This window comes from Falco biarmicus, chromosome 9 (genome assembly GCF_023638135.1).
Source record: "Falco biarmicus isolate bFalBia1 chromosome 9, bFalBia1.pri, whole genome shotgun sequence".
Classification (NCBI taxonomy): domain Eukaryota; kingdom Metazoa; phylum Chordata; class Aves; order Falconiformes; family Falconidae; genus Falco; species Falco biarmicus.
The window spans coordinates 50,944,518-50,968,562 of NC_079296.1; the positions used below are offsets into that span (position 1 = coordinate 50,944,518).

Consider the following 24,045-nt stretch of genomic DNA (forward strand, 5'->3'; position numbering starts at 1 on the left):
GACATTCAGAAGCAAGCTAAAATTTTCAAGCACAAAGTGACTGAAAATTCTAGCAAGCATTTCAGAGAAAATTTGCAAATTAGACAAAGCCAGAAAACTCAAAATAAAGATGATTTAGTATTAATACAAACTGGTAAGAGAAGGTCATTAAGAAAACAATGCATGGAGGTATGTTATATATATTTCCTGGGGGAAAAAACCAAACTTCCAGTCTTCTCTTTTCTGATCCTTTGAGAATCATACCGCGGCACTGGAAGAAGAAGGGAAAGTGAACTTTGAAGTTATTTTGAACTGGTCAGCTCTCTCCAAAGGTCAGCTTGTTCTATCTCTACTGCTGGTTTTGAGAACAAGTGATTAATCCCTGTTTTGTAGGCAAATTATAACTTGAGTAATAAGGTTTTCATTTATCCAAATTCTTCTTGTGGTTTCAACTATGTAATTAAATCTTCACTGTCCTAAACTTCATTCTTTGAGAGTAAGAGTATGTATCTCCCCCTTCAATGACGTGATTGAGTTGATCTGTGGTGGTTTACGTAGCCTTTTCATTTTGCAAAGTGAGCGAAATTGCTTGGAGATCTTTAGAGATATAAGGAACTAAATCAACATTTTCAATAATCCCATTCATTGTAGTCTCACCAAGTAAATGATCCAGAACGGGCCACATCACAGAAGGCACTGTGTGCCACTAGCTGGCAGGCAGGTGGTCCTTGGAAGCAGTTGTGTTGAAACCAGGCAAGACGAGAAGTGACGTAACGCATGATGTGATAGCGGTCTATGATACTGGGGAGCGGGGTGGCACCTGCTTTGCTTCAAACCTCAGAGGGACAGGCAGGCAGAGGAGTGGGATCTGTAGATTTTAATGCCCGGCTGTGATGACTGGTCTGATCTCTGGCACACAACACCCACAGGACTGGCTTAAAGTCCAGCTGGTGTAATTGAAGTAGAGGTGGTCTTTCAAGTTCTAGTTTTAGTTGTCCATTTGGAGAAAGTCTGGTCATCAGGTTTATGGAACTCACAAAATATGTGGCAAAGTAGTTTTTTCACTAGCTTTGTGTCGTGACTTTTTTTCAGTATAATTCTTTGAAAAATCAGTTCCAGGCAGTGTGTCATAGAATTCTGCACATTCACAAAACTTTTATTAAGGCTGCAAACTTTAGAGAGCTTCTTCAAGTGAAATCAGTGAAACCTACGTGTAGATATAACCCTAGCCTGCCTTGCAGTTAGTGCCTGGCACATGGGCAACTCTGTCTCCTTGTTTTATTGTACTCTTTGCTCCGTGTGGATCCTTTCATCAGCTCAGGTAGGTTGTGGCTTCAGACTGGGACTGTTCTTCTGGGTTTTTGTTTGCACGGGCTCTCAGACAAGGCGATTCTGGTCTGTGCTTAGTCGTTAGGCATAGGTCTGATAAAGCTGTTGATTGTAAAGATTGCAACAATGCAGCAGATCCTGGCTGAGAATGTTTATTTAGACTTAAATGTCTGTGTAAAAATCACTTATGTTGGTTTAAGTATTGCTCATTTCATTCTCAGCTTAAATCAGTTCCTTCAATATCTTCTGCTACAGGAAATACTATTGATTGTATCTTTGTTTTCTGATTGTTCTGTAATGATAAATCTGTATTGAATGTGATCTCTGTGTATGCTCAGTGCATTTTCTTCATGAGAAAATAAAATACAGGCAGTGGCTGACAATGTCTCTTGATAAAAAAACTGCATCTTTTAATGGGGATTTCCAGTTGCATCTGGCAGTCTGTTTTCCAGCAGGAATTCTGGAATTTTTTTTCAGTGGGATGTATTTCTTAAATCTGTTAGATAAACTAGTGAATGCTGATAGTTTTCTTACTGTGATATTTCCATGATAAAAATAAGAAGGTAAGGCTCTATCCTCTTGACAAACACCATCTGTCGTTCCTGACTAGAGCCAGGACTCAGAGCTTCAGGCAGCTCCCAGCCTCCCAACCGCCTCCGTTTGATTCTGCCACCCGGCATGTGACGGGCTGTGTTTTGCTTTTTAGGGTCTGACATTTTTCCTGCCTAATTATGAACCTGAAGTGTGCATGCACGTATGGATCTAGAAATGATAAACCCTATTCAGGGGTTGATGATACCAGAGGGGTTTCACAATGGTGCTTGGCATAAACATTAACAGAAAGACAAGCACAGAAAAAAATGGAACAAAATAGAAGGAATATTTTTTAAGCTCTATTAAAAATACAGAAAATATTTTAAAGTTTCCATGACTGTGCAGAGCTATTCCCAGTCATATGTAAAATAGAAAGTAATTGTCTGTAGTTTGGTTGTTCTGAAGTCAAATCCTTCCTGGTGGCGCAGTGGCATCCTCTTTCTGTCTTCCTTAACATTGACAGACAGTTGAGACAAAAGGAGCAGAGTGATAATGAAATGCCTTCTGCTGCAACTGGGCATAATACGGCTTCTTTTTTGTCTGTTGTATTAGTTGGGTCTGTGTAGTGGATCAGTCAGGTAAGTAACTGGGTTTGAGTTTAACGCTACCCATGCACCTTCAAGAAAGGATCTCAAAAGCAAGAGATTTCTAATTTCTGATTTATAAGTGAGAGAAACTCTCAATTATAAGTATAAATTGTAAGACTTCTAGATAGCCCAAAATCATAATTTCCATCAGTTCTTGATATCCCTTTGGTTTTGGCAGTACAGACAGCGTTTCCTTATTTTACCAGCCTTCTCAAAGACAGTGAGAGCCTCTGGGACCTACCAGGAGTGCACATCTGCACGAAGTGCCCCTGCACTTTCTCAAAGAGCATACACACAAATGTACAATTTAATTTGTGTCAATATTCATCCACGCCTGACTTTTCCCGCAGTGAGAGCAAGGTTCCAAGTTGTCTCTTGGCCTTGGTAAGGAATAAGCAATTCTGGAAGCTTGTGAGCTTTAAAATCTAGATCAGAGAAGATTACCTCAATGCCACCTGTGATATTTAACGAAGTTTTAAATACGTCTTGGTGTCACAGATCACAGTTTCTTTTTTAACCTTTTTTTCATGTGAAATGTCAGTTGTGGGCTCTGTTCAGTAGGGATTAAAAAACCCCACCCTTGTACCTTGTGCTGTCATGTCTTTGTGTGCAACAAAAGCCCAACTGTGACAGATTTCATTTTAAGCATCACTCCAAAGGGTCTCAACCTTTCCGGACCCTATGGATGTTTAGGATGTAGCCCAAAGCTCTTGGCTGTGGCTGGTGACTGCCCCTGGGAAGGAGTTCCATGCTTTTGAAATCAGAAGTCCTGACTGCAGTTCCTGGAGCTCCACGTTGCCACCCTGCACACCCATACACTCCCTCTGATCATCCAAAGCCAGCAGCGCATGAGGGGCATTTTTAATTGGGAAATTTATGACATGCTCAGATGTAGCATATTTACTCACAACAGAGTGGAAAAAAGTGGTAACAGTGTTCATCCCAGTAACTGTGTGTATAAAGAGCGTAGCTAGAAATCCATTGCGTTGGCGGTGTAGGTACAAGCAAACTTTGTTAGCATCTGAGCAAAACAAGGGAAAAGCCACTGTGGGATTCAGTTCAGAAAGAACCACAGAAGCAGCATGCAACACTTGGCAACGTGGCTTTATGGAAAGTAGGTCTTGTCAAAAACATCTCATTTGAGGTTACAGATTTTTGCTGATAAAAGCAAATACATAGATTTTGCAACACATTTCAGATAAAATTGCAGTCGTGGTGTACAGACTGAGAGTTCAAGAGTTAGAAGAGTGAAAGACTGCAAAAAAAAGTTCTCGGTAGAAAATCATCCAAATGGTGTCTTGGACACAGGCGATCTCACGTCATCTTTCTGACAATCCCAGGATGTTGCCGTAAGAACTGTCACAGGAAGAAGGGGCTGTCAAAGTACCAGCATGCCTGCATCCAGATAGCCCTATATGTTGCCATAGGGACGGGTTCCCAAGGGAGAGAGGTAATGCACGTTTTGGGAACAAAAGTAAAGCAGAGGAATGAGAGTGGGGGGATGGAGCTGAGCAGCCACCCAACCCTCCCCTGCTCTGCACTTGGCACCAGTAATCTGTGAAGGAGTACACTGTTACTCAAATTGCTTACACCTTTTCTAGCAACCTGATTTAGCCCAGCCGGCAACACTTCTTTCAAAACCTGCCCTTTTAGCTGCTAGCCGAAAAGACTTGTAAGTATGAGATAACATTTGAAAGGTGAAGAGGAATCTCTTACTTGAAATCGTTTCCCTTTTCTGAAGACTTCCTGCCCTTCGTCCTCACCAAAATATTTTTCATTTTTTGGTCTAAACACTCAAGGGGGGAGGTGTTGGCACACCAGCAGAGACGTGGCCAAAAAAATGAGGCTGTTGTTCAAGTGCAGACACTGGTTCCTACCACCTTCACTTGAGATGGCTCATTTTAAGCAGTGACAGTCACCTTCAGTTTCTGATTTTCAGTGTGAAAAGGTCAGTGTCTGCAGAACCGGCCTGGAGCTCAGACGGACTGGCTCGTTTCTCTCCAGCCAGGCCAGAGCCTGATTTTGTTTTAAAACAAATTTTTGATGCCTGGCTTTGCTCCTGTGCTCTCCCAGTCTTCACAGAGCTTTTGTGATATGTTCTTGAGATCCTGAGGATGTTCATCTCCCTTTAGCAACTTGTTCTTAACCCCTTTTGCAGCTTTTGGAGGACTTTCATTTAAGAAAAATAAAAATCCCCAAAAGCATGTATTTATTAATTTCAAGTTCTCATATATATGTGGCACTGGGATGACATTTCTAATAGCATCATAATCTCTTAAGTTGCCTCTCCCAACTTTACGATGATGATTACTAGTTTCAGCCTTTAGCAGCATGATGGGTTTCACTCTATTTTATTTTATCCCGTGTATGAAGACTTATTGGCTAAGGCTCATATAACCAGCCCCGGAGAACAGCTCCTGCCCCACTGACAGGCGTGCCAGAAACCCAGAAGCTGCTTTTAAAGCAGGAGCCATTTAAATCACAGTCAGTTGTGAGAGTCAAGCCTTGCTGGGGCTGCAGAGCTGGGGGTTAAGACACACTTTTAAAGCAATCCACTGTCACAGAAATGAAATAAGAACCTTTGCAGTATCAAATGGCCTCGGTGCTTTTTTTGTTCTCACCTGTGATTCACGACATCTGTGAAAGGTGCTGCCACCGGCTGTGCGTAGGCAGGGAAGAGCAGCTAGTGACAAGCCCTGTCTTCACCTCTCCACTTGTTCAGTTCTTCTAAGGGTTAAGCTTTACTTTTGGGAGCTGTCTTTTTGGACATTTCTTTTGCACTGTACTGTTACCAGTGCTTATGAGCATTTGGCAGTCTCCATCACTTCAGTTTCCACATTCTCCCAGCCAGCTATGACTCCTCATATTGGATAAACATGTCTGGTTTTGTTAAATATTCAGTTTCAATGAATATAACTCTGGAAAGAGCAAATCGGTTACCAGGATGAAGCAAATCCATGAGCGGAGCAACTGGCTGAGCCAGGAAAAATGTTCATCGGGAAGTCATCCGAGCAGGGCTGTGCCCGTGGGGCTTTGGCAATGGGTTTATTAGCATTCCTGTAATCAAGTGTAGGAGGAGCTCATGGAGAGGAGAGATCTACCAGGCTGCTTTTCATTTGGTGATGTTTCTGCGGCAGATGAAAACGAATGGTTTGTCCCTGGGTTGGTTTGTTTAGCGCTCCCCAAGGTTTAGGACTGAGAGGAGCTTCTGCTAAAGCATGTTGCTGACGCAGCTCTGCTCTGTTGATTTTTCCTAGATTTAGTAGATCTTCCTTCGTAATCCCAGCACAGCCGTGGGGTCAAAACCCTGGCCCAGAGATGGATGTGTGCAAGAAAAAAGTGTCTGCGTTTGGAGTGAGGTGTTCGTGAAATGAGGGCGCCTTTGCAGTCAAGCGGGTTTCACCAATTGCTGGCAATTTCAGCTGTGATATTTTAGGAACTGTGCAAGCCCATGCAGCTTTCAGAGCTGGCCTCGATAAGACTCTTCTGAGGAGGGTGAGAGGTGTGGGGGGGCAGGAGAAAACTTTGATTTGATGCCTCCCATTAATGTTAGAGAAGCAGTCCCTGAAAAAGCCATCTTCTGCCTGCCCAAAGATCAGGATCCCTTGTGGAAACTGAAAGTAATACTCATGAATGATCAGCAGTATACTGATCTCATCTGACCTTCACTTCAACATGGCTTATCCAAAGCTTTTTATGCTTATCCAAACTTTGGCTCCAGACCGCGCAGCAAACCCAAGCTATTTGGGGCAAATCCTGGTGACCTGTCCTTCAGCTTGCTTTCATCAGGAGGATGAAAAGAGGATTAGTAGCCCATGGATGGGGTGTCCCAAGCCAGCAAATAAAACAGTCCTCCCCACCTTGGAGCCGATTTCTAAGTCATGGTGTGCTTGAGGATCTTTCTGTGCCCAGTCTCAGAGACCAGTTCTTCAGAAGACAGATGGCCTGCGGGCTGCTTTGGGCTTGAGAAACACAGAGTCAGCCACAGCATTTAAAATACTTCTTAAAATAGTTCTCTTTTTTTTTTTCTTTCTTTTTTTTTTTTTTTCCCCTGAAAAATTTTGCTGCAGATTTGCCCAGCAACTACAGAAGCCTTTTCATTCATCTTATTTTCATAACTGGGAAACTGAGGTCAAGGTGGCCACAAGCCCCCAGTCAGGCAGAGGACATGGGACTGGAGCCGATGCCTGAAATGAGGACAAGGTTTAGTGATGTTGCTGCAGTTGGAAGTTTGCCCTGCTTGAAGCGAGGTGCCTGCAGACAGACACCGACCCTCAAGTGTCTCAGCCCTGTCTCAGCTCCAGGTCCCCTCTCAGAGCTGGCCGTCTGGATGGCAGCTTTGTCCTGCTTTCCTGCCGGTTGCTGCTGGGAATTTGGATGCATTTTAAATTGGATTAGACTCTGCTAGTTCAGCACAAAAAGTCTGAAGAGGCTGCACTGACAAATCAGGGCTCATTTATGGAGTTCTTGTTGAGCATCAGTGCGCTCATTCATTCTTCTTTCTGCAGTAAAATCACCTTCATAATTTACAAGAGAAACTCCTTCAGGTGTCATCAACATACTTCTGTACTTGTTTTTTCAACAGAAACCTTGCCTTCAGCCCCTTAGCTGAGGCACACCGGAGCCTCCAGGCAGTACAGCAGGTCTGGCGTCGGGGCTGGGACGTACAGGGTGAGCTCCTCAGAGGTACGTACCACCGTGGCCTCCAAAAAGGGCAGCATGCTGGACAGGTGATACAGGCACATCTTACGGTTTTGCTACCTGTATAAACCCAGAAAAATTACACAGGAAAAATAGACATTTATAATAGGAAAAAAACCCCACAGTACAAGTATGTTTAGCTTTGGATAACACTTTCAGCAGTGACAGACTAAAGGCAGAGGTGAGGGAAGCTTTGAGGGGAGGTGGGAGTCTTTACTGAGGCCAGCTAAGAAAACTGGAGAAAGAAACAGGCACATAAGTCCTTCTACAGTTCAGAAAACTCTTAATATTTGAGTTTTTCTCCTCTTTTTTTCTTCTCTAAGGTTGTATACCCAGAAATCCCATCCAAAGGAACTCTTTTTACCCATGTGCAGAAGATAACAGAAAATGCTGGTCCAAGTCAGAAACAGTGACCTGAGAGAAGTTCTTTGGAAATTGCACTTTATTTTCCCTGATCTGAATAGTGGGACTTATATGCAAGCTTTTTCTTTTTCCTTATGTGTTCTTGAGGTGTTGAGGCTTCCTGTGGGATCCTCATTGGATCTATTTATTTAAACCCAGGAACTGTTGGAGCTTTTTGCACTGCTTGTAGACATGCTCCTGAAAGCTTGACCTCAGTCTCAGCTTCTTAGGGCAGCAACAGGAGTGGACAGGGAACGTCGGACACTGCAGACCAAGTGACCCAATGGATGGTTGCCACCAAACTCCCTCTGCCATCAGCCTTAACCGCACTGCTGCTGCTGCATTTCTGCTCTTCTGCAGCAGGGCAGTAAGACATCAGGAAAATATCTCCTCAAAAATGGAAAAAAATCTGGCACCTTAATTTCTCGAAGCAGTTCAAGGGGGGCTAAAGCAGGGCCGAAACAAGAGAGAGAGAGGACCACCCATAAAAGCCATGCCTCCATAGGCTCTCCTACACCATTTTATTTGCACTATGAATGCAGATGTCCATATGAAGGAATCACCACGTGTTTTGTCTAACAAAGCTCATTGCGGTCTGGGAAGGCCCATTCAAGTGTGGTTTTGGTGGAGGTTTGGTTGTGGCAGGTTGTGATGTGTCTTCTGCTGGAATATTGGCTGCAAGTCATATCAAAGGCCTGCTGTTGCTCACCATACTGCATTATCTTCAAGCAGAATGGGAGCAGCCCTGCTTCTCACACCTACAGAAGGACAGGGTACATTAAAAAAACTCCAGAGCTGTTAGCTGCATGTTTGACTTGCTAATCCTGAATACTGGGCTGTGATAAAACCCAGGAGAAATAGGGCTGGGAAGGAGTGAAACTGCAGCCCTTACAGATCGTGATCAGGGCTGCAAGGCAGGACAAAATGAAAACAGCTTTCAGCCACGCTGGCTCTGGTGAATTCAGGTAGTTCTCAGGAAGAGCTGTTTGCTTTGTAGTATTTTTCTTACCGTAAAACGTAGTTCAAATACACTTGCCTGAACTAGAATTGCATCTCTCAGTGGAATCAAAAATGCTGCAGTTAGCTGAAGGTAACCACCTTGACTAGTAGAGACTCATGGGAGCGTGCTGGGCGCTATCACTCAGCTTTTTAATTGCTTTTTAAAATAGCAGTATACACAAAGCAATGCCTTAACCCATGAAAACTCAAATGATCTCACTGATGGCAAGGGAACAGCACACACACAAAAAATGCTGCAGGGGGACATTTATGGCAGCATTAACCAGTTTTCACTTACCCATCACTGTGACGGGGCTGGCAGGCAGCAGGAGCTGTGCTAGCCATTCATTTGCTGCTCAGCATCCATGAAATGCTTTTTCCTGGACCGATTCCCTAGCAATACGTCCAATTCTGCAGCCAAGCTGTTCTCTCAAGATAGCTGAAGCATGTAATTTTATATATGCGATGATATAGTATAGCTCTGTTCCGTTGGTAAAGCTAGCCCTGGAATGAAAGTAGTCTGCAAAACTATATCCCAGGCAGGAAAAGTAATCCCTGCTGTAGTGTGTGTTCCTCTCAGCATCTCATGCTCTATATAGTAGGGATGCAATGTCTTCTTTCTGAAATCTGGGGATCTTTTGAATTATTTTTTTTTTAATTAATTAAGGAAAAAAAAAGCAGCAGCAGAAGGAAAACTGGCATATTGTCAAATTCTCTCCATCTACAGTAATTTCTCACTACAAGGAAGGGAATGAGGTGATCTATCGTGTGAAGTGGAAACGCTCCTGTGCACTCTGAATCCAGTGATCAAATTCAGATAAAACTTCAGACTTTCAGCTTTTCACAGTGCCTGAATTAGGTTGAGAAGGAGCCTATTTTTGCATAGTTTACCATTACAGTATATGCAAAATTTCTTGCCAGTCTGAAGAACAGTTAGGGCATTTTACTGTGCTACTGTCAAGGAAGGTGTCTGTCACACGTGTGTGGGCATCCTTCTTCCTGGGAGCCCTCTTCAACATAACCACGCTAAATCCAAGTGAATATGAACAGTATTTATGTAATATTTGAGCTGACATGGTTCTTCCAACTAAAATGCAGCCAGGAGGCTGCAAATTTGGTTGCCATCACACATGTGATATTTTTTAGATATCGCTAACCCTAAAAAGCAGATTAGGCTGCTGCTACTTGAACCATGCTAGCACCTCTGTTCTGTTGTTTACTCACAATAGTGACCATGGTGACCAAATGGCATTTTGACCTGTAGCCCAGATTTTACTTTACTGTCCTTTTCAGGGGTTTATTTCCACCCACAGCATTTTCCACAATGAGAGAACAGCAACAAATTATTGTTTCTATTACCTTGCTGCAGCACATAAAAAGAAATATTGATCACAGGCATGAACCAAGTCCCCTTGGTTTAGTATTTAAGCTAGAATTAACACATGAATATTTAAAATGTTATTATTTTCCATGAATTATTGGAGTACAAAAACCTCTTGGCAAGCAGCAACCAGATAAAACTTATTTTACAGACAGAGATTTTTAGCATCTCACTTTTGTGTATCTGTATTTGCCTTATTTGATTTATTCAGCTGTCTGGTTTGGGAACCTCATGTTTGCACATTCAAAATAATGACAGCAATGACAATGATTGACAGGAATTTTGAAATTTAAGAATCAAAGCCACTACAATTTCATCTGCAGTCTCCTTCTGTTGATATTTAAGTGTCCCTAAATCATACTTAATTCACGCATTCATGACTTGTTCCTTTGACAGAGCAAGATATCAAATAGCAATAGAGAACTGACTGATTAGGACCATCAGCAATAACTTTTTTTTTGGTCCATTAAATTACTCCCCAGCTGCCTTATATTATACAAACAGGAGAAGTATTAGAGAGGCTTTCATGCTCAAGTCAGTTAAAAAGGAATCAGTCCTTCTGAAGGAACATACATAAATACAAGGAATATATGTACAAATATGGATACCTACTGATACCACCCAACAGGCTGAAGAACTGGAGTGTATGTCTTACCTTTTCATACTAATGAAATTTAAATTGAGGAAATAAATTCTGATGATATCAAAACCAGGCAGATTTTTTTACAAGAGGTCATGTATCTGGTCCTGGGAATGTAATCCTATTTTTTAGAAATAAGGTCATACAATAATTAAAGTGCCTTTCAGCTGAGAATGTGGAAACCTTTCAGACAAACACATTTCTCAAACATCTTTTCTTCCCCCTTTCTCTGTTTTCCCTAGAATTATGGAGGGCATTAGCAGCTGTCTTGTTCTGGAGCACTGCATCTCTTCCCTCAGCTCCTTTCTTCTTACCCCTGGTCACTCTGTTCTCTTCAGAATCACTAAATATTTTTTTTCCCTTTTCTTTTTCCTCCGTATACTAAAATAACGGGACCATCACTTATTCATGCCCCTGTCACCCCACCTTACCTTCAGAATCCTTCTGAAAACTGCTTTTTTCTCAGGAATTCCTTCCTTCTTCCAATTGGCAACAGTGCTTGGTCACTCCTCAACTGTTCCCCAGCTGCTGCCCGTGCTTGGCCTGGCATCTGGCTCCCACGCAGGGTATCAAGCTTCCCATGCTTTGCTTACAATAATAGGAAACTTAACGCCCATTCTGGAGACCGTTAATGTGAAAAGATTTTTGGAGGTTTCCTCAAAGAAATCACCAGAGAATGATGTATTGGCAACCAGCTGTTAGCGACCAGAGTCCTCACCACGTTCCCATTTAACTATTAAAATTACCTTTCTAACTCACATTTCTCGACTTCTGGTTACAAAATAGAAACATTTCTTTTTATATGCTTTAAAATTATTTTTTTCCCTCTGTATCGCAGGTGTCAGTCCGTCACGAGGTGTGGCGTTTGCTCAGCTAGGCCTGTAGCTGCCGGCCAGGTGAGCCAGCCATGGCTGAGCTCTGGGGACACGCTTTGGTTCGGGAGGTGTCACGGTGACACAGCTGGGGACCGGCTCGGGAACTCCCTCTCTGCTGTTAGACCCCTCAGAGCTCCTGGGGAAATCCTTTCACACGCACCGACGGGCATACAGCCTCACTGTATGTGCCGCCCTGTTCCGTTAGGTGACAAAAATCGGGCTTGAGACCTGTTAACTGTGGCACCTACCCAAATTTAAGTCGCTGAATGATTTGAATAATTGATTTACGTCTGGCTAGGGTGAGATTTTGTCAGTCAAAGCATTTCTTTTCTGCAAAGTTTGGGGTTTATGAGCATGAGGAGGTGAGGACCGGCTGCGAGAGCTGTGCGCCCTCAGCCCGGAGGAGACCGGCGGCTCTGCCCATGCCGGGCAGGGCCGGGCTCCCTCCAGCAGAGCCCAGCGACAGGGCAAGGGGCCATGGGCACAGGCTGCGACCAAGGAGGCTCCTTCTTACTACGAGGAAAAACCTTTTTACCTTGGGGGCGCCCGGAGAGGCTGCGGAGTCTCCTTCTCTGGAGACATTCCAAACGCGCCTGGCCGCGGCTCTGCGCAGCCTGCTCAGGGGGACCTGCTGCAGCAGGGGCTCGGCCGAACCGAGCTCCAGAGGCCCCTTCCAACCCCGAGCGCTCTGTGACTCCCTGAAATCACCTTGACACGGGAATCGGCGTCATTAAAGCCCCGCCGAGGGCCGGGCCGGAGCCAGGCCGCAGCCGCGCTGCCCGCGCCCGCCAGCAGATGGTCCCCGGGACTCAGGAATAACGGAGCCCTGCCCGGGCCCGGCCTCCCCGCCCGTCATTTACCCAGCAAACAGCCGGCCTCAAGAGACATACTAAATAAATTGAAATAAACCTTGTTCCTCAGCCCCCTGACAGCCTCACCTGGGAAACAGCCCCGTATTTAGTGCCTTGCGTGCTCCATCCCCCGGCTCAGGTTGGCTTATAAGCCGCCCCTTCCTTAGGTGTGACATTACATTACTGTCCTCAGAAGGAATGCTTCCTGCTAAAATATGTCGCGACTCCACTGCAGTCAGCAAAAGCCACAATATCTGCTGGGGACAGGTGTGTCACCCTGTGGGGAGGCCGGGCTGGGCCTCCTGGCCTGAGCACCGCAGCCGGCTCCCCACAGGAGCTGCTTTTCTAGACAAAAAATCCTAAAATACATACGTAGGTGTCCATGCTTTTTTTAGGAGGACGATAATAACATGCTACATCACATTTCTCTGTGCCCTTGGGTGACCTTGCAAGCATCCTCACAGAAACCAGCTCTGAAGAGGGCCAGACCAGCGAGTCCCAAGCCAGGTGCCTGCGGGTTTGGTTTTATTACATGTCCCCTGCTGGGGCTCCCTGTGCCCACTAGGCCTTCATCCCGCTTCAGCTGCCCGCCCCCAGGACAGAAGGGATGGCATTTCCCTGGGGATGGGGTCGGGGGTGCTGGAGCGGGGCTGGGACGTGCGCCCGCCTGTCCCCGCGGGGTAAGCCAGCGCGCCGGGGCCTCGTCCTGCTCCTCTGCAGAATTCCCGCCTCCCGAGAGACGCCGGGCCGTGTCTGGAGCAGTTAGGCTCCAGTTTTCCACTTAGCCAGAATGACTCCAGCTTTATGCCAGGGCAATAAAGCAGAATCAGGCAAATACGCTGTCGAATGGCTAAAAAACCAGATCAATATGCGAGACAGGTGTAATGGATTGTGCTCAAAGTAAGAACTCTTGCACTGCACCGATGGTAGTATCTTACACTCCCCCCCCCCAAAAAAAAAAAAGAAATATTTAAAACCTCTTTCTTTCTCTTTAGCTACTTTACCCAGATCTATTTCAAAACCCCAGCAACTATTCTATGTGATGCTGGCATCGTTACCAGTTTGTTATGAAGGCTCTAAAGTTCATGGTCACATCTTCCAGCTACAGGGGCAACCATAAAAAACCAGTTCCAGGTCTACCCTGTCAACATGACCACAGCGACCCAGAGCAGAGGGAAGGCTGATGGGACGAGGCTCTGAACTGAACATCAGGCTTTCACACCCAGATACATAAATAGCTTATTTTTAAAAGATAGCTAAATCTTTCCCCACAGATTTATAAACATTCTTCCATGTCTGGAAACAGTGTTGTAACATAGCATACCATGGCCGCCAGTGAAGTGGAGCATTTTAAAACAAACAAACAGCAAAGAAATGACGATGGGCATGAAAACATGAAAGCAAATTCTCTGGAAGGTTTGTTGTTGCTGCCCTTTTAAAATGAAAGAGTCTGTAGATTTGTAAGAAGGTTCAAAATATTGACAGTCCAACCTCCCCAGCTTTTGTTTCTAAGCTCTTCCACTTTCAGCCACAGCGCAATTTGTTGATATTAAGTATAATTTCTAACAAAACGCCATCTGTTTAATCCTGTTGCAGTAGGAAAGAAACTCAAATTTAATGAAAATTAACAATGATTAGAGACTGCCATCACCTACTCATCACCAACACTGACTTAGGATAAACATGATGAAGGGCTTTTCCCCTGCAGCTTCCTGATTTTAATAACTAATGATTATCTGAAAGTCAATAAAATTAGAATAGTCTTGATAGGTAAACATAACTAATGCTCTGGTAAGCAAGAGCCACCCCCTACTCCATGTAATACTCCCATGAGTGTTAACTAACTTGAAATTAAAGAGTAAGCTGTAAAACTTTATAAAAAATGTAATACAGCGTCCTTACTGATCTCTCAGTGATACCTGAGTGAAGACCAATGCTAAAGCAAAGTTAGCTTCTTTACTCATTCACACTTACCATTTACCAGCCACTGCTTTTCTTCGCTGTAATGAGGGGTGGGGGCCTCCTGCAGCCTCATGCTCCACTGGAGCCGTCAAGCGTGGGTTACTGTAATCGCAGGCAATTACAATACGGTTGTTTAATTCAGAAGGACTCAGTGTCTTGTATTTTTATCTACAACTTGCTGTGCACCACCCGATCTTTCCTTTGCAGTGGTTACCATTTCTTTCAGACTTTTAAGGCATTAGTTACCAGTTATACTAATTGCCTTTTACTTCCCAAACCAAATTTACTGCTTTTAATGTCAAGTGTTAAGCAAAAACAGAAATACATGGCTCTTCCTGTTAGACTCCTCCACTACAAAGTGTGCTTTTCCGATTTCTGATGTAACTCATCCTGACGTCGCCTTTTCCACTGGAAAATCAGTACTTTTTCCTTTACACCAGCTGTCATCGCAAACACCCATGGCCACTGGATTCCTCCACGCATGCACTCACCTTTCGAGCGGTCTCCTTGGCACGTACGTCTTCTCTGGCAAGGCCTGGTTTCCTTCTGGTCAGCCAGGGATACTTTCTGTCTTCTGGCTTGAAACTGCTCGCTCAGAAAATCTGCTCGCTCAGGCTCAGATGAGTTCTGCCTCTTGAGTTAGTGCTGGATATGGACTACAGAGCTCCTAGCATCTCATCTCCTGCAGCCTGAGCTTGTTTCAGAGCCTCCCTTCTGCAGTTCTCTGTATCCCCCCCATGCCAAAATGCACTACCCATAGCCTGCACTCTTCCTCCAGGCTGTCGGTGCTCCCCGGCTGACCTGAAATCCTCATGTCCTGCAACAAGTCATGGTGTAGGTCTCACTGCTCCAACTGTTTCCCTTTGCTTTCTAACACGTAAATAATCTGCCACTTCTCCCTATGAATCAGGTGGTTGCTATAGAAAATAAAAATTATTTCTTGTGTTGAAGGAAAACACAATTTAATAAGCAAGGAAGGTCAGTATGTCTCTAGTACTTACAAAGGCACAGTAGAAATCTATTTTATTTATCATTTTGATAAGGACATGATGAAATAAGCTTCTGGTCTCAAGACTCAGGTATTTTACCCCTCTATAAGCTCTAACGCAGCAGAGTGGTCAATGGGCCACCAGTGCTGCCGTGGGCACCAAGGGGATGCTGTGAGTGACATTGCTGTAGTGCTTTCTGAAATGAAAGCTTTGTTATCCCTGCTCTTTCAGTGTCTTCTAGCAGGCGTTTTCACCCCAGAAGCCAAGTAAAAACAAGACAAGCCAAACCCAGGAAAGCACTCGGTGCTCACCTGTGGTCTGTGAGAAGCTGCTTGGGGCTGGAAAGCTTTGTGCCCAACAGTAAGAGTAGTTTGGATGGTTTAGACCTTACCCTGGAACCTTCACAGACAGACATATGGTGAGAGATCAGTCCTTTGATCTGTATTACATCTTCCAGAGCAAAAGTCACTCTGGATATACAGATTTCCCAAATGTTTGTAGAACTCCAGTCCATGACTCCCCTCCTAGTGCTTCCAAATGTATCCTGGTTTGGAAATGGTGGCTTAGGGCTAATTTCTCCCCAGCATGTAATACGGAATAAATAATTGATGCCAATCTGTTATTAACAAATCTTTTCTTCCTGCAGGTTATTTACACTCTGTGAATTTCACCTATTGACAACAATTCTCTGGTGGATCTTCCCCGGGATAAATCCAACTATCCATATAATTCCAGTTTGTGAATCAGTCCTGCTGTATTTTAGCAGGTAAAGAAGGAAATAAATTCCATTCCAATTCAAGCTTTTTTTGAAATACAAATCTTAGTTTCGTGATGCATTTTCCTACATCACCAAGAATTAACTCTTAATTAAGCGTTCCATAGTGCACATTTTTATTTCATCTTTTAAGTGTTCGTGGAGAAACAGAGAAATCTGTTGTATTTCTTATAGCAATCATAGTATATAAATGTATACGCTATTTGCTGTAGCATCCCTGCGAAGAAAAGGTGCTGAACAGGAAACTACCCTCAGGCCTCACATTATGTCTTGCTGGAACCTGAATCACATTTTTTTGAGAGCTCCTAAAACGCGTGGGAGACAGTAATGATCTGTACTGAGATAATACAAATAATTTTCTTAGTCTTCACAGACTGAAATTAATTGGTCCTGAGCATGGCTTTAAATATGTGACAGTAAAGAAGCACATAGTTACCCTACAGGAATAAGCTACCCTACATTTTAATGTTGCGTCATTGTCTCATTTTGTATTCCTGGTCATGTGATACTGACTTTGGAACAGGAGGCAAGCTGTTTTAATTACACATAAATAATTATGTAAATGTACATAGCAATGCTTGTTGAAATTAATCATCCATTAGCACTCTGGGAAAAAAAAAAAAAGAAATGGAAATCAGATGAGATATTGCTGCTGAAAGCTGAGTTGAAATTGTTTCATTTCACAATCAGCGTTCATGAAATACGCTTGATGAATATCGATTTACCTTGCTGCTGAATAAATCTGCCTGAGGGAGGAGACACTTCCCAGAGAGGGCAAGTAATTGTAATAATTAAAGGCGCATCAAGCGCTTGCAGAGCAGCTTATGGAGGAAGGTAAAATGCTTTTATTCATATTTGCGAATAAGGAAAGAGTAATGCAAAAGAGACACTTGAGTAAAATCACTAAAAAGGTATTGGACATTAAAACCCCAAAAGAATAGAGGGTATCTGCTGGCTCTGCAGCGTACCTCCCACCACGGATCACTGCCACATCACTTGCAGGGTCAGCTCACAGGATTTCACACCAGGGGCAGCCTATGGGCATGCATGGAAAAGAAAACATCTATTCCCAGTGTCTTGTAAGATGGTGTGAAATTAATTAATAAGTCCAGTTTTGGCTTCTTTAACCAGTTGATGGGCTTAGGCTGGCCCTTGAGCTGTCCCGTGGTGCCACACACCTTTCCCTCCTCTCTAGGGTGCTGCCCCTCTGATACCCACCCTGCCTTGGCAGCTGCCTGGGTTGCTCCTAGGGAAGAGCTACAGCATTTCAGGGCTGGAGGATGCTGTGAAGACCACAGGAGCAAAACAGCTGAGGGCCTTTGCTGACCTTTTGCCCTTTACTTGATTGCCTGTTTCTTTAAAGTGAATTTACTTTTTTTATTATTATTATTTAGTTTTTTCTCCTACTATCCCCATGAGGCATTCTTTCCTATGAGTCATGCACACCATAAAGAAATTACTGTTTGGCTCTAAGTTCTGCTCCCATGCCTGGAATCAACATTTTTTCAGTGAGAGATAGGAAATGAGCTGAATTTATGGGTGATTCATTATTTACTATTTTGACCTGAGATGTGTTTTTACCACTGGCTTTAAAAGAAAAGAAAATCATACAATAAAATCCCTTAAACACAAGGCCAAAGCTACATGTGACTCATGACACTAAACATGCTCTTTAAACATTCTTTACATCTTATACAGTAATAATCTTTATATCTTTTGATGTTGATTTTACATTCTATCAGGATTATTAATGTGATTAATGTTATTCCAGAATAGTATCTTAGTCATTTAAAATACCCTTCAAGAGTATTTTTTCTCATATGGCTCAGAAACATAATATTGTTCATGTATTTATATTCTTTTGTGTGTGTATGATGCAACATAATAAGGCACTTCCTAAACACCTGTATAGCCTGGATGTAAAAATCATACAGATATAGATAAACAAAGCAGTCCTGGGCACTGAAGCCTATCTAAGCTCAGAACTCCAAATTTGGAATAAAACAGAATTGCAGATGATAAAAGAGCAAATCACACCAAAACCTGGCAAAATCTGATGCAATACCCAGAGGCAGAGCCCCAGGAGCCACTTCCATTGGGGACAGTTGGAAGGGCCCCCACAAAAAGGTTAAGAATTGGAGGAACACATGGACACTTTCTTATCAGCAGGATTTTTAAGGGTATTATAGTGGTAACTCCAGGTGGATTATAGCCATTTCCAGTTACCAGACAATTCCAGCAGTGCTATTTGCCTGAGCTCCAGCCCAATGGGCAGACCCCAAAAGCAGCCCAGCCTAAGCCACCAAAATCCTCCTGGAAGCCAAGAAGGTGAAACCTAACCACTGCTGCCTGTAGTAGGGATTTTGCAATGTTACGTAGAATCATAGAATCGTTTAGGTTGGAAAAGGCCTTTGAGATTGTCAAGTCCAACCGTTAACTCAGGACTGCCAAGTCCACCATTGAACCATGTCCCTAACCACCGTACCTGGAAAGGTCCGTCCTGGGATTAAAAGCAATCACAGACTGTCCAGAGATGGGATTTCTTAAACCATATAACTGCTGAAGGTTTGCTAAACACCAGGGTTTGCCCATTTTCCTTCAACGCTGTCAGGTGGGGTGTTGAAATGTATTTTCTCTCCCTACAGGCTTGTTTCTCAGTATGTCAAACCACTTGCAGCTTTGAGGGGTTGACCCTCCTTCATCTCCATCACCAACAGTGCTGATGTGCTTCTCTGAACATGTTGGGGTCTTGCCCCATGCAGGACTGTGTATGGGTCACAGCTCTGCTTCGCTTAGGACCCCACCATGGATCTGTAAATCAACAGCAACTATGTAAACACCATGAATCAGCTCTTCACTTAAAGGAGTGAAAATAAAATCTGGATCAAGCTCTGAAAGCCTTGCTTGAACCCTTTGCAAGTCACTTCCTAAAATTAGATTTAGACATTTAGGTCATTATAAAGCAGATGCTGCCACCAAGTTTGTTTGGATGTAACTCACCGAGGCACTTTTGCCAGTAGAAACAAATTAGAAAATGCTGGATAGCTCATCAAATCCTAGTGATTTATTCATTTCAAATTAAAGCAGTTGCAGAAAGTTCTTAAGTAGTGCATTTCCATCCTTGGCAGATATTTATGAAAAGGGCAATGATTTTAATTTTTACTGCAGGAAATGGAACACATCTGGGATCAAGGAGTCTCTTTTATAGTGGCCATCCCTTCAGGTGGGAGGGGAAATTAAATTCCCAGAAAAAGTCACAATATATTTTTAAAAAATATATAAACTAAAATACTGTTCAGAATGATTTCTCTTGGTTGAAGTGAACATTATCCACTCTGTTCTCCCAGGATAGCTTCTGGATTTGAAGATGGTTTTTTACAGTGCAACTGCCATTTCTGACTTGACTAATATTCTCGCAACCATGCAGGGATAAGATTGCCTGGCAGTGAGATTGACTTTCTATGCTCCGTGCAAGCAGATGGAGGAAAACAGAAGTTACCAGTGACCTCTTCTGCCCTAAAAGCCACCCAATATATGCACGGTGTCACCAATCTGCGATTTTTTTCACGAGTCCCGTGATTTTTAGTTGGGAGGAAGAATGGGTTTAGAAGCCTGGAAGCAGCTAAATTGGCATGTGCCACCCTAAAATATCTTGAATCACAGAAAGCTGGAGTTAAACAGAGGCCCTGAAGTATAACTTACAATCAACACAACATCTTAAGCCATCCCACCATTTTTGGAGTCTGATTAATGAGTCTGAATGGTGGCATGTACAACCAGCACACAAACAGCATCTAACATTTTCCTATTTCTGCTTGGCTGCGACTACTTTAAACAATTACTTCAGAAGGGTTTGACGTCCAACTGGGCATATACTGTGCTGCTTGTGGTGAGGAGACCAGGGGCCTGTTGACCATCGTTGGACACGTCAGGGACGACCTCTTAATTACCAGACACGTTGAGGCTGTTCTAGCTGCAGAGATGTCCTGCGGCTTCCCTCCTACCCTTGGTCAGTTGTAGAGGTGTGGGGATCTCTGCTCCCCATTCAAAGGGACTGTCCGCAGCTGAATCTGCTCAAGCTGTTCGGGCTCTTTCACTAATTAAAAGCAGGCCTATTTTTAGTCTTTTTCATCTTGAATGAGTAATTTCGGGAAGATGTAGCAGATCTTACAAACCATGATGCTACTCAAACCCGACGTAGGACTGCAGCGACTGAAGCTCCTGCAAGCCGCCGCACAGGAAGCGAGATCTCAATGGCATTTCTGTCTCATTTCTGGAGGAGCCCAGCCCCGTTTCTCTTCCTTTTCAGAACATGAACAATGTGTAGAACAGTATATATATTGCTCCTGCAAGCTGGGGTTTTGTTCATTGTTAACACAGTGAAAAATACAGACTTTTCACACAGTTTTCTTTGTAAAGCCAACAGTTGGCTACAAGCAAATGCTCTGCAAGCACAGGATGCACGTTACAGGGAGGAATGCTACTGCACTGGCAAAGTCAGGTCCACAAAAGCAATGAAATGACATGATTAAAACTTCCTGTGCCATCTTAATCCGGGGCCCTCTGGCATAAGCATTATAAGAAATTATTGAAGAACCATTTTTGTCATCACATCTTTGTTGCAGAGTGGAAAAGTGTTCAAAAATGAGGTGTCTGCATGTTCTGTCTTCCTCTTTTTGCCTCCTGCATCTTGTAATACGCTGTTTAAACACTTTTTTGAAGACACGATACTTAACGTCACCATCAGGGTCATGATGGTTCTCATCTCAATCTTGCCCAGTGAACATCCCAGATGTTTATTAATAATGTGCTTTCTTACCAATTTGAGGTGTGAAGATTCAGCTCCTCTGAACTATCCCTGCTGGGAAACAAGGACAGAGGGAAATGGATATCCAAGGTGCCCACCTCTGCTCAGCTGCTGCCTTGGACTTGGGGTTCTTTCAGAGGATTTAGAGGTATGGAGCATTTCATTTATTTGACATGCAACTTCAGCTGACCCCAGTCAACAAGTCAGTGACAGCTCCGGAGCTCTGAATCAGAGGTCTCCAGAAAGTAGGCCATTAATAACTGGTGACTATGCAGGGAACTGATTAACTATCAAAGGCACCAGGTGTTACGGGCAGCCCAGCCTCTTTTCCTGAACCAGCCTGATTCACACCCAGACAAGGTTTATCCTCTCCAGGAAAACAGGCAGGTGTCACACATGAAAAAGTATCATGGAATTGCTGTTCACTGGGCTGATTTATGTGAGGCTGCTCTAAGGCTGCACAAGTGCCCTTTTGGGATATTCTTAAATCATTTTCATGTTTTAATGTGCCTTTGGGTATAACTTCCCCTATGTCTAGTTGTGCTAACCACAGGAGGAGAGGCAATGCTATCCAGATGGACTGCGTCATCTTCAGTTTGTGTACCATTTCCCACTGTCAGAGCTACAAGAGCGCACATTCTGGGTTGAAAAGAGTAAATATGGGAAAGAGTCATCAAAAGCACAGCTGTTCTATAGGGTTCCGTGCTGAGTAGACAGAACGGATTTGTGTTTGGACATAAGACCTGGAGTGAAATTTAGCATTATGGTTCGGAGGGGCTGGTTCAAAACAAAAGAGAAGGAGGATCTGGGGCTTTTCCAGTGACACTCTTTGCTGTTGCAGTATTTTAAAAGGTCATAGTGAAAAATCATTTGCTGGATACTTGTCTGGGTTTCCACCACAACTCACTGGATGAGGGAGTCCACATATTTTAACGAATTTTTGCCTTGGAATTGACGTCTACTCAGGAGACTGAACTGCAGAGCATTTTAGTGTATTTCTTTCTTGGTTTTCTTAGGCTGACATTTTCCAGCATGGCTGCATCTTTCAGGTGTGGCACATTATTTGTGTGAGACCTGAGGTGGGATTTAATAAAAAACAGCCAAGCCAGAGACACAGTGCACCTCAAAGAGGAAAGGTGCTATAAGGCATTAATGCTTATTTACCCTGGAAAGAAGCAATTCAAACAACATGTTTTCTTCCAGAGTTAAGATGAACTTGCTGTTTAACTCTTTTATTGCCAAAGGCTGCTGAATTCCCAGGCAACAGCATGACTGGAACAAATCACCCTTTCCTCTTCAAATAATGGAAATGTGTACAATTCTTATTTTTTCTCTTTTTTTTCTTTCTCTCTCTCTTTTTTTTTTCTTTTTTTTTTTTTTTTTGTGGGTAAAAACAACTCCTGAGTTCCTTTACCACTCTCTGAGCTGAGATACAATGGGGCCCTGCCAACCGTGACCTTTCACAATATGGGGGAGGAGATATGATGGAGTTATAGCTCGTTTCTCATTTGTAATGATCCCTTTGCAAAATAGCACCTGTGTTTCCAGGACCCACGAATACACAGCTACTAAGAGAAGCAAATGACGAATCTTTTTCTTTCATTTCTTTCAGAAGCTGCCACAGTGGCAGTGTTCAGCTGACCCATAAATAAATAAATATATGTACTTTGCAATCAGAGCGTTTACATCACTTTAAAATGCATCAGCAAAAGGCAGCATATGGAAAATTCTGACTGAAAACATATGGGAAGTTGCATCAGAAACAGAGACTTTTTTCTCTTACCTTCTGCGGATGTTGATTTGCTCCACTGTCAACTATTTGGGGAAATAGCAGGGAAAACACATTTCCTTTTTTTGCTGAGTGCCATCTAAGCCCTGTGGACTGATAACTTCAGTGTTACTGTAATCTCTACCACATTCTGCCAGCTGAGAGACTTCTCTATCCTGAATCGCATGTTTCCTATTAATAATTACTCGGCAAAAGTTTAGATATGTATTATTCATAGGGGATTTTTAAGTCATTGACACAACTTAACTCTGAAAACCAGTGCTGAATCAGCTTTCACAGATCTCCAGCAGAGCTGGGTGTCACCAGATGAAAAATACAACTATTACAGTAAAACTGTTTTTTTACTTTTTTCCTTCCTAGAACTAATTGTTTTAATTATTTACCACTTCATTTCCTACTAGTGACCAGCAGCTATTTCTTGCCCTGCCTGTAATTGTGTTTATTTGTTAATGGCAGAGATAGAAAGAGAAGCTACTGCTGTGAGTGGAAACAATCTTAAATCATCTGCAGTCCTGGCTTGCATCTGGCACAGTCTCATCACCAAACAGAGGCTGTATGGGTTTGTAAATCAGACAGGGGCCTACATTCTCTCACCGACAAAAAAATCTAAGTGAATCAATCCTATGGACTCAGGAAACTCAGTGTTAATGATTACAGAAGGCTAAATGCTGACATTACATGTAGTACAGACTCCCTTTCATTTACATCCCAGGCTGCTACAATTCATTAGTGTGAAGAGCAAAATCTTAAAATGTACCTTTCATATAATGAAAAAAATAAAGGTCCAATTTAAGAAGAGTGGCTTATTCAATTTCATTTTAAATGTTAAAGTTTTAAAGTCACCAACAAGAAAAAACCCAAGAAAAAAAGACTTGATCTGGCAAAGGCAGGATGGCCAGTATCACGGTGTGTGTGCCTGTGCCAGGTGCTGCTCCTTCCAGCACAACAGGAAAAGACGGCTGCAGCCTGTGCCGCTGGATTTATAAGCACACAAAGATTTTATTTCATTTCAAGCCTTCAGATTTTGGTTTGTAACAAAATAGGGACCCTGGGTGCCGGGCTGGAAAGCCATGTGGCCACAGAAGCTCCCCATGTGGCAGGGCTGAGCCAGGGCAGGGGGCTGGAACAGGTGGGTCTTGGGGGGCACGTGATGCAGGAACATAGCCTGAAATTACCTTTTCTAGCCAGTCTGTCAATGCATTTGTCATTCCCTTTCAATCATTTTACTTGCATGGGATTAAAGACAGTGTTTTCTCTAACATTAACTTCAGGCAGTACTTAAAGGCATTACTTTTTACTAGTACAAGTTGTGATTTTTCATTTTTTTTAATTTATGTGCTTAAAAATTGTTTCCTTTATTTCCTTCCTCTTCTTCCTCCAGTATC

General features: G+C 43.2%; 1 long non-coding RNA gene across 1 annotated transcript; it reads right to left on the minus strand.

Annotated features, from left to right (window-relative positions):
* Window positions 1–3,575: 3,575 nt before the first annotated feature.
* On the minus strand, window positions 3,576–11,190 carry LOC130154885 (uncharacterized). The gene is made up of 2 exons (XR_008823874.1): window positions 11,044–11,190; window positions 3,576–7,250 (listed from the first exon to the last, which is right to left on the minus strand). It is a non-coding gene; the product is annotated as an uncharacterized LOC130154885 (long non-coding RNA).
* Between the last annotated feature and the right edge of the window lie 12,855 nt (window positions 11,191–24,045).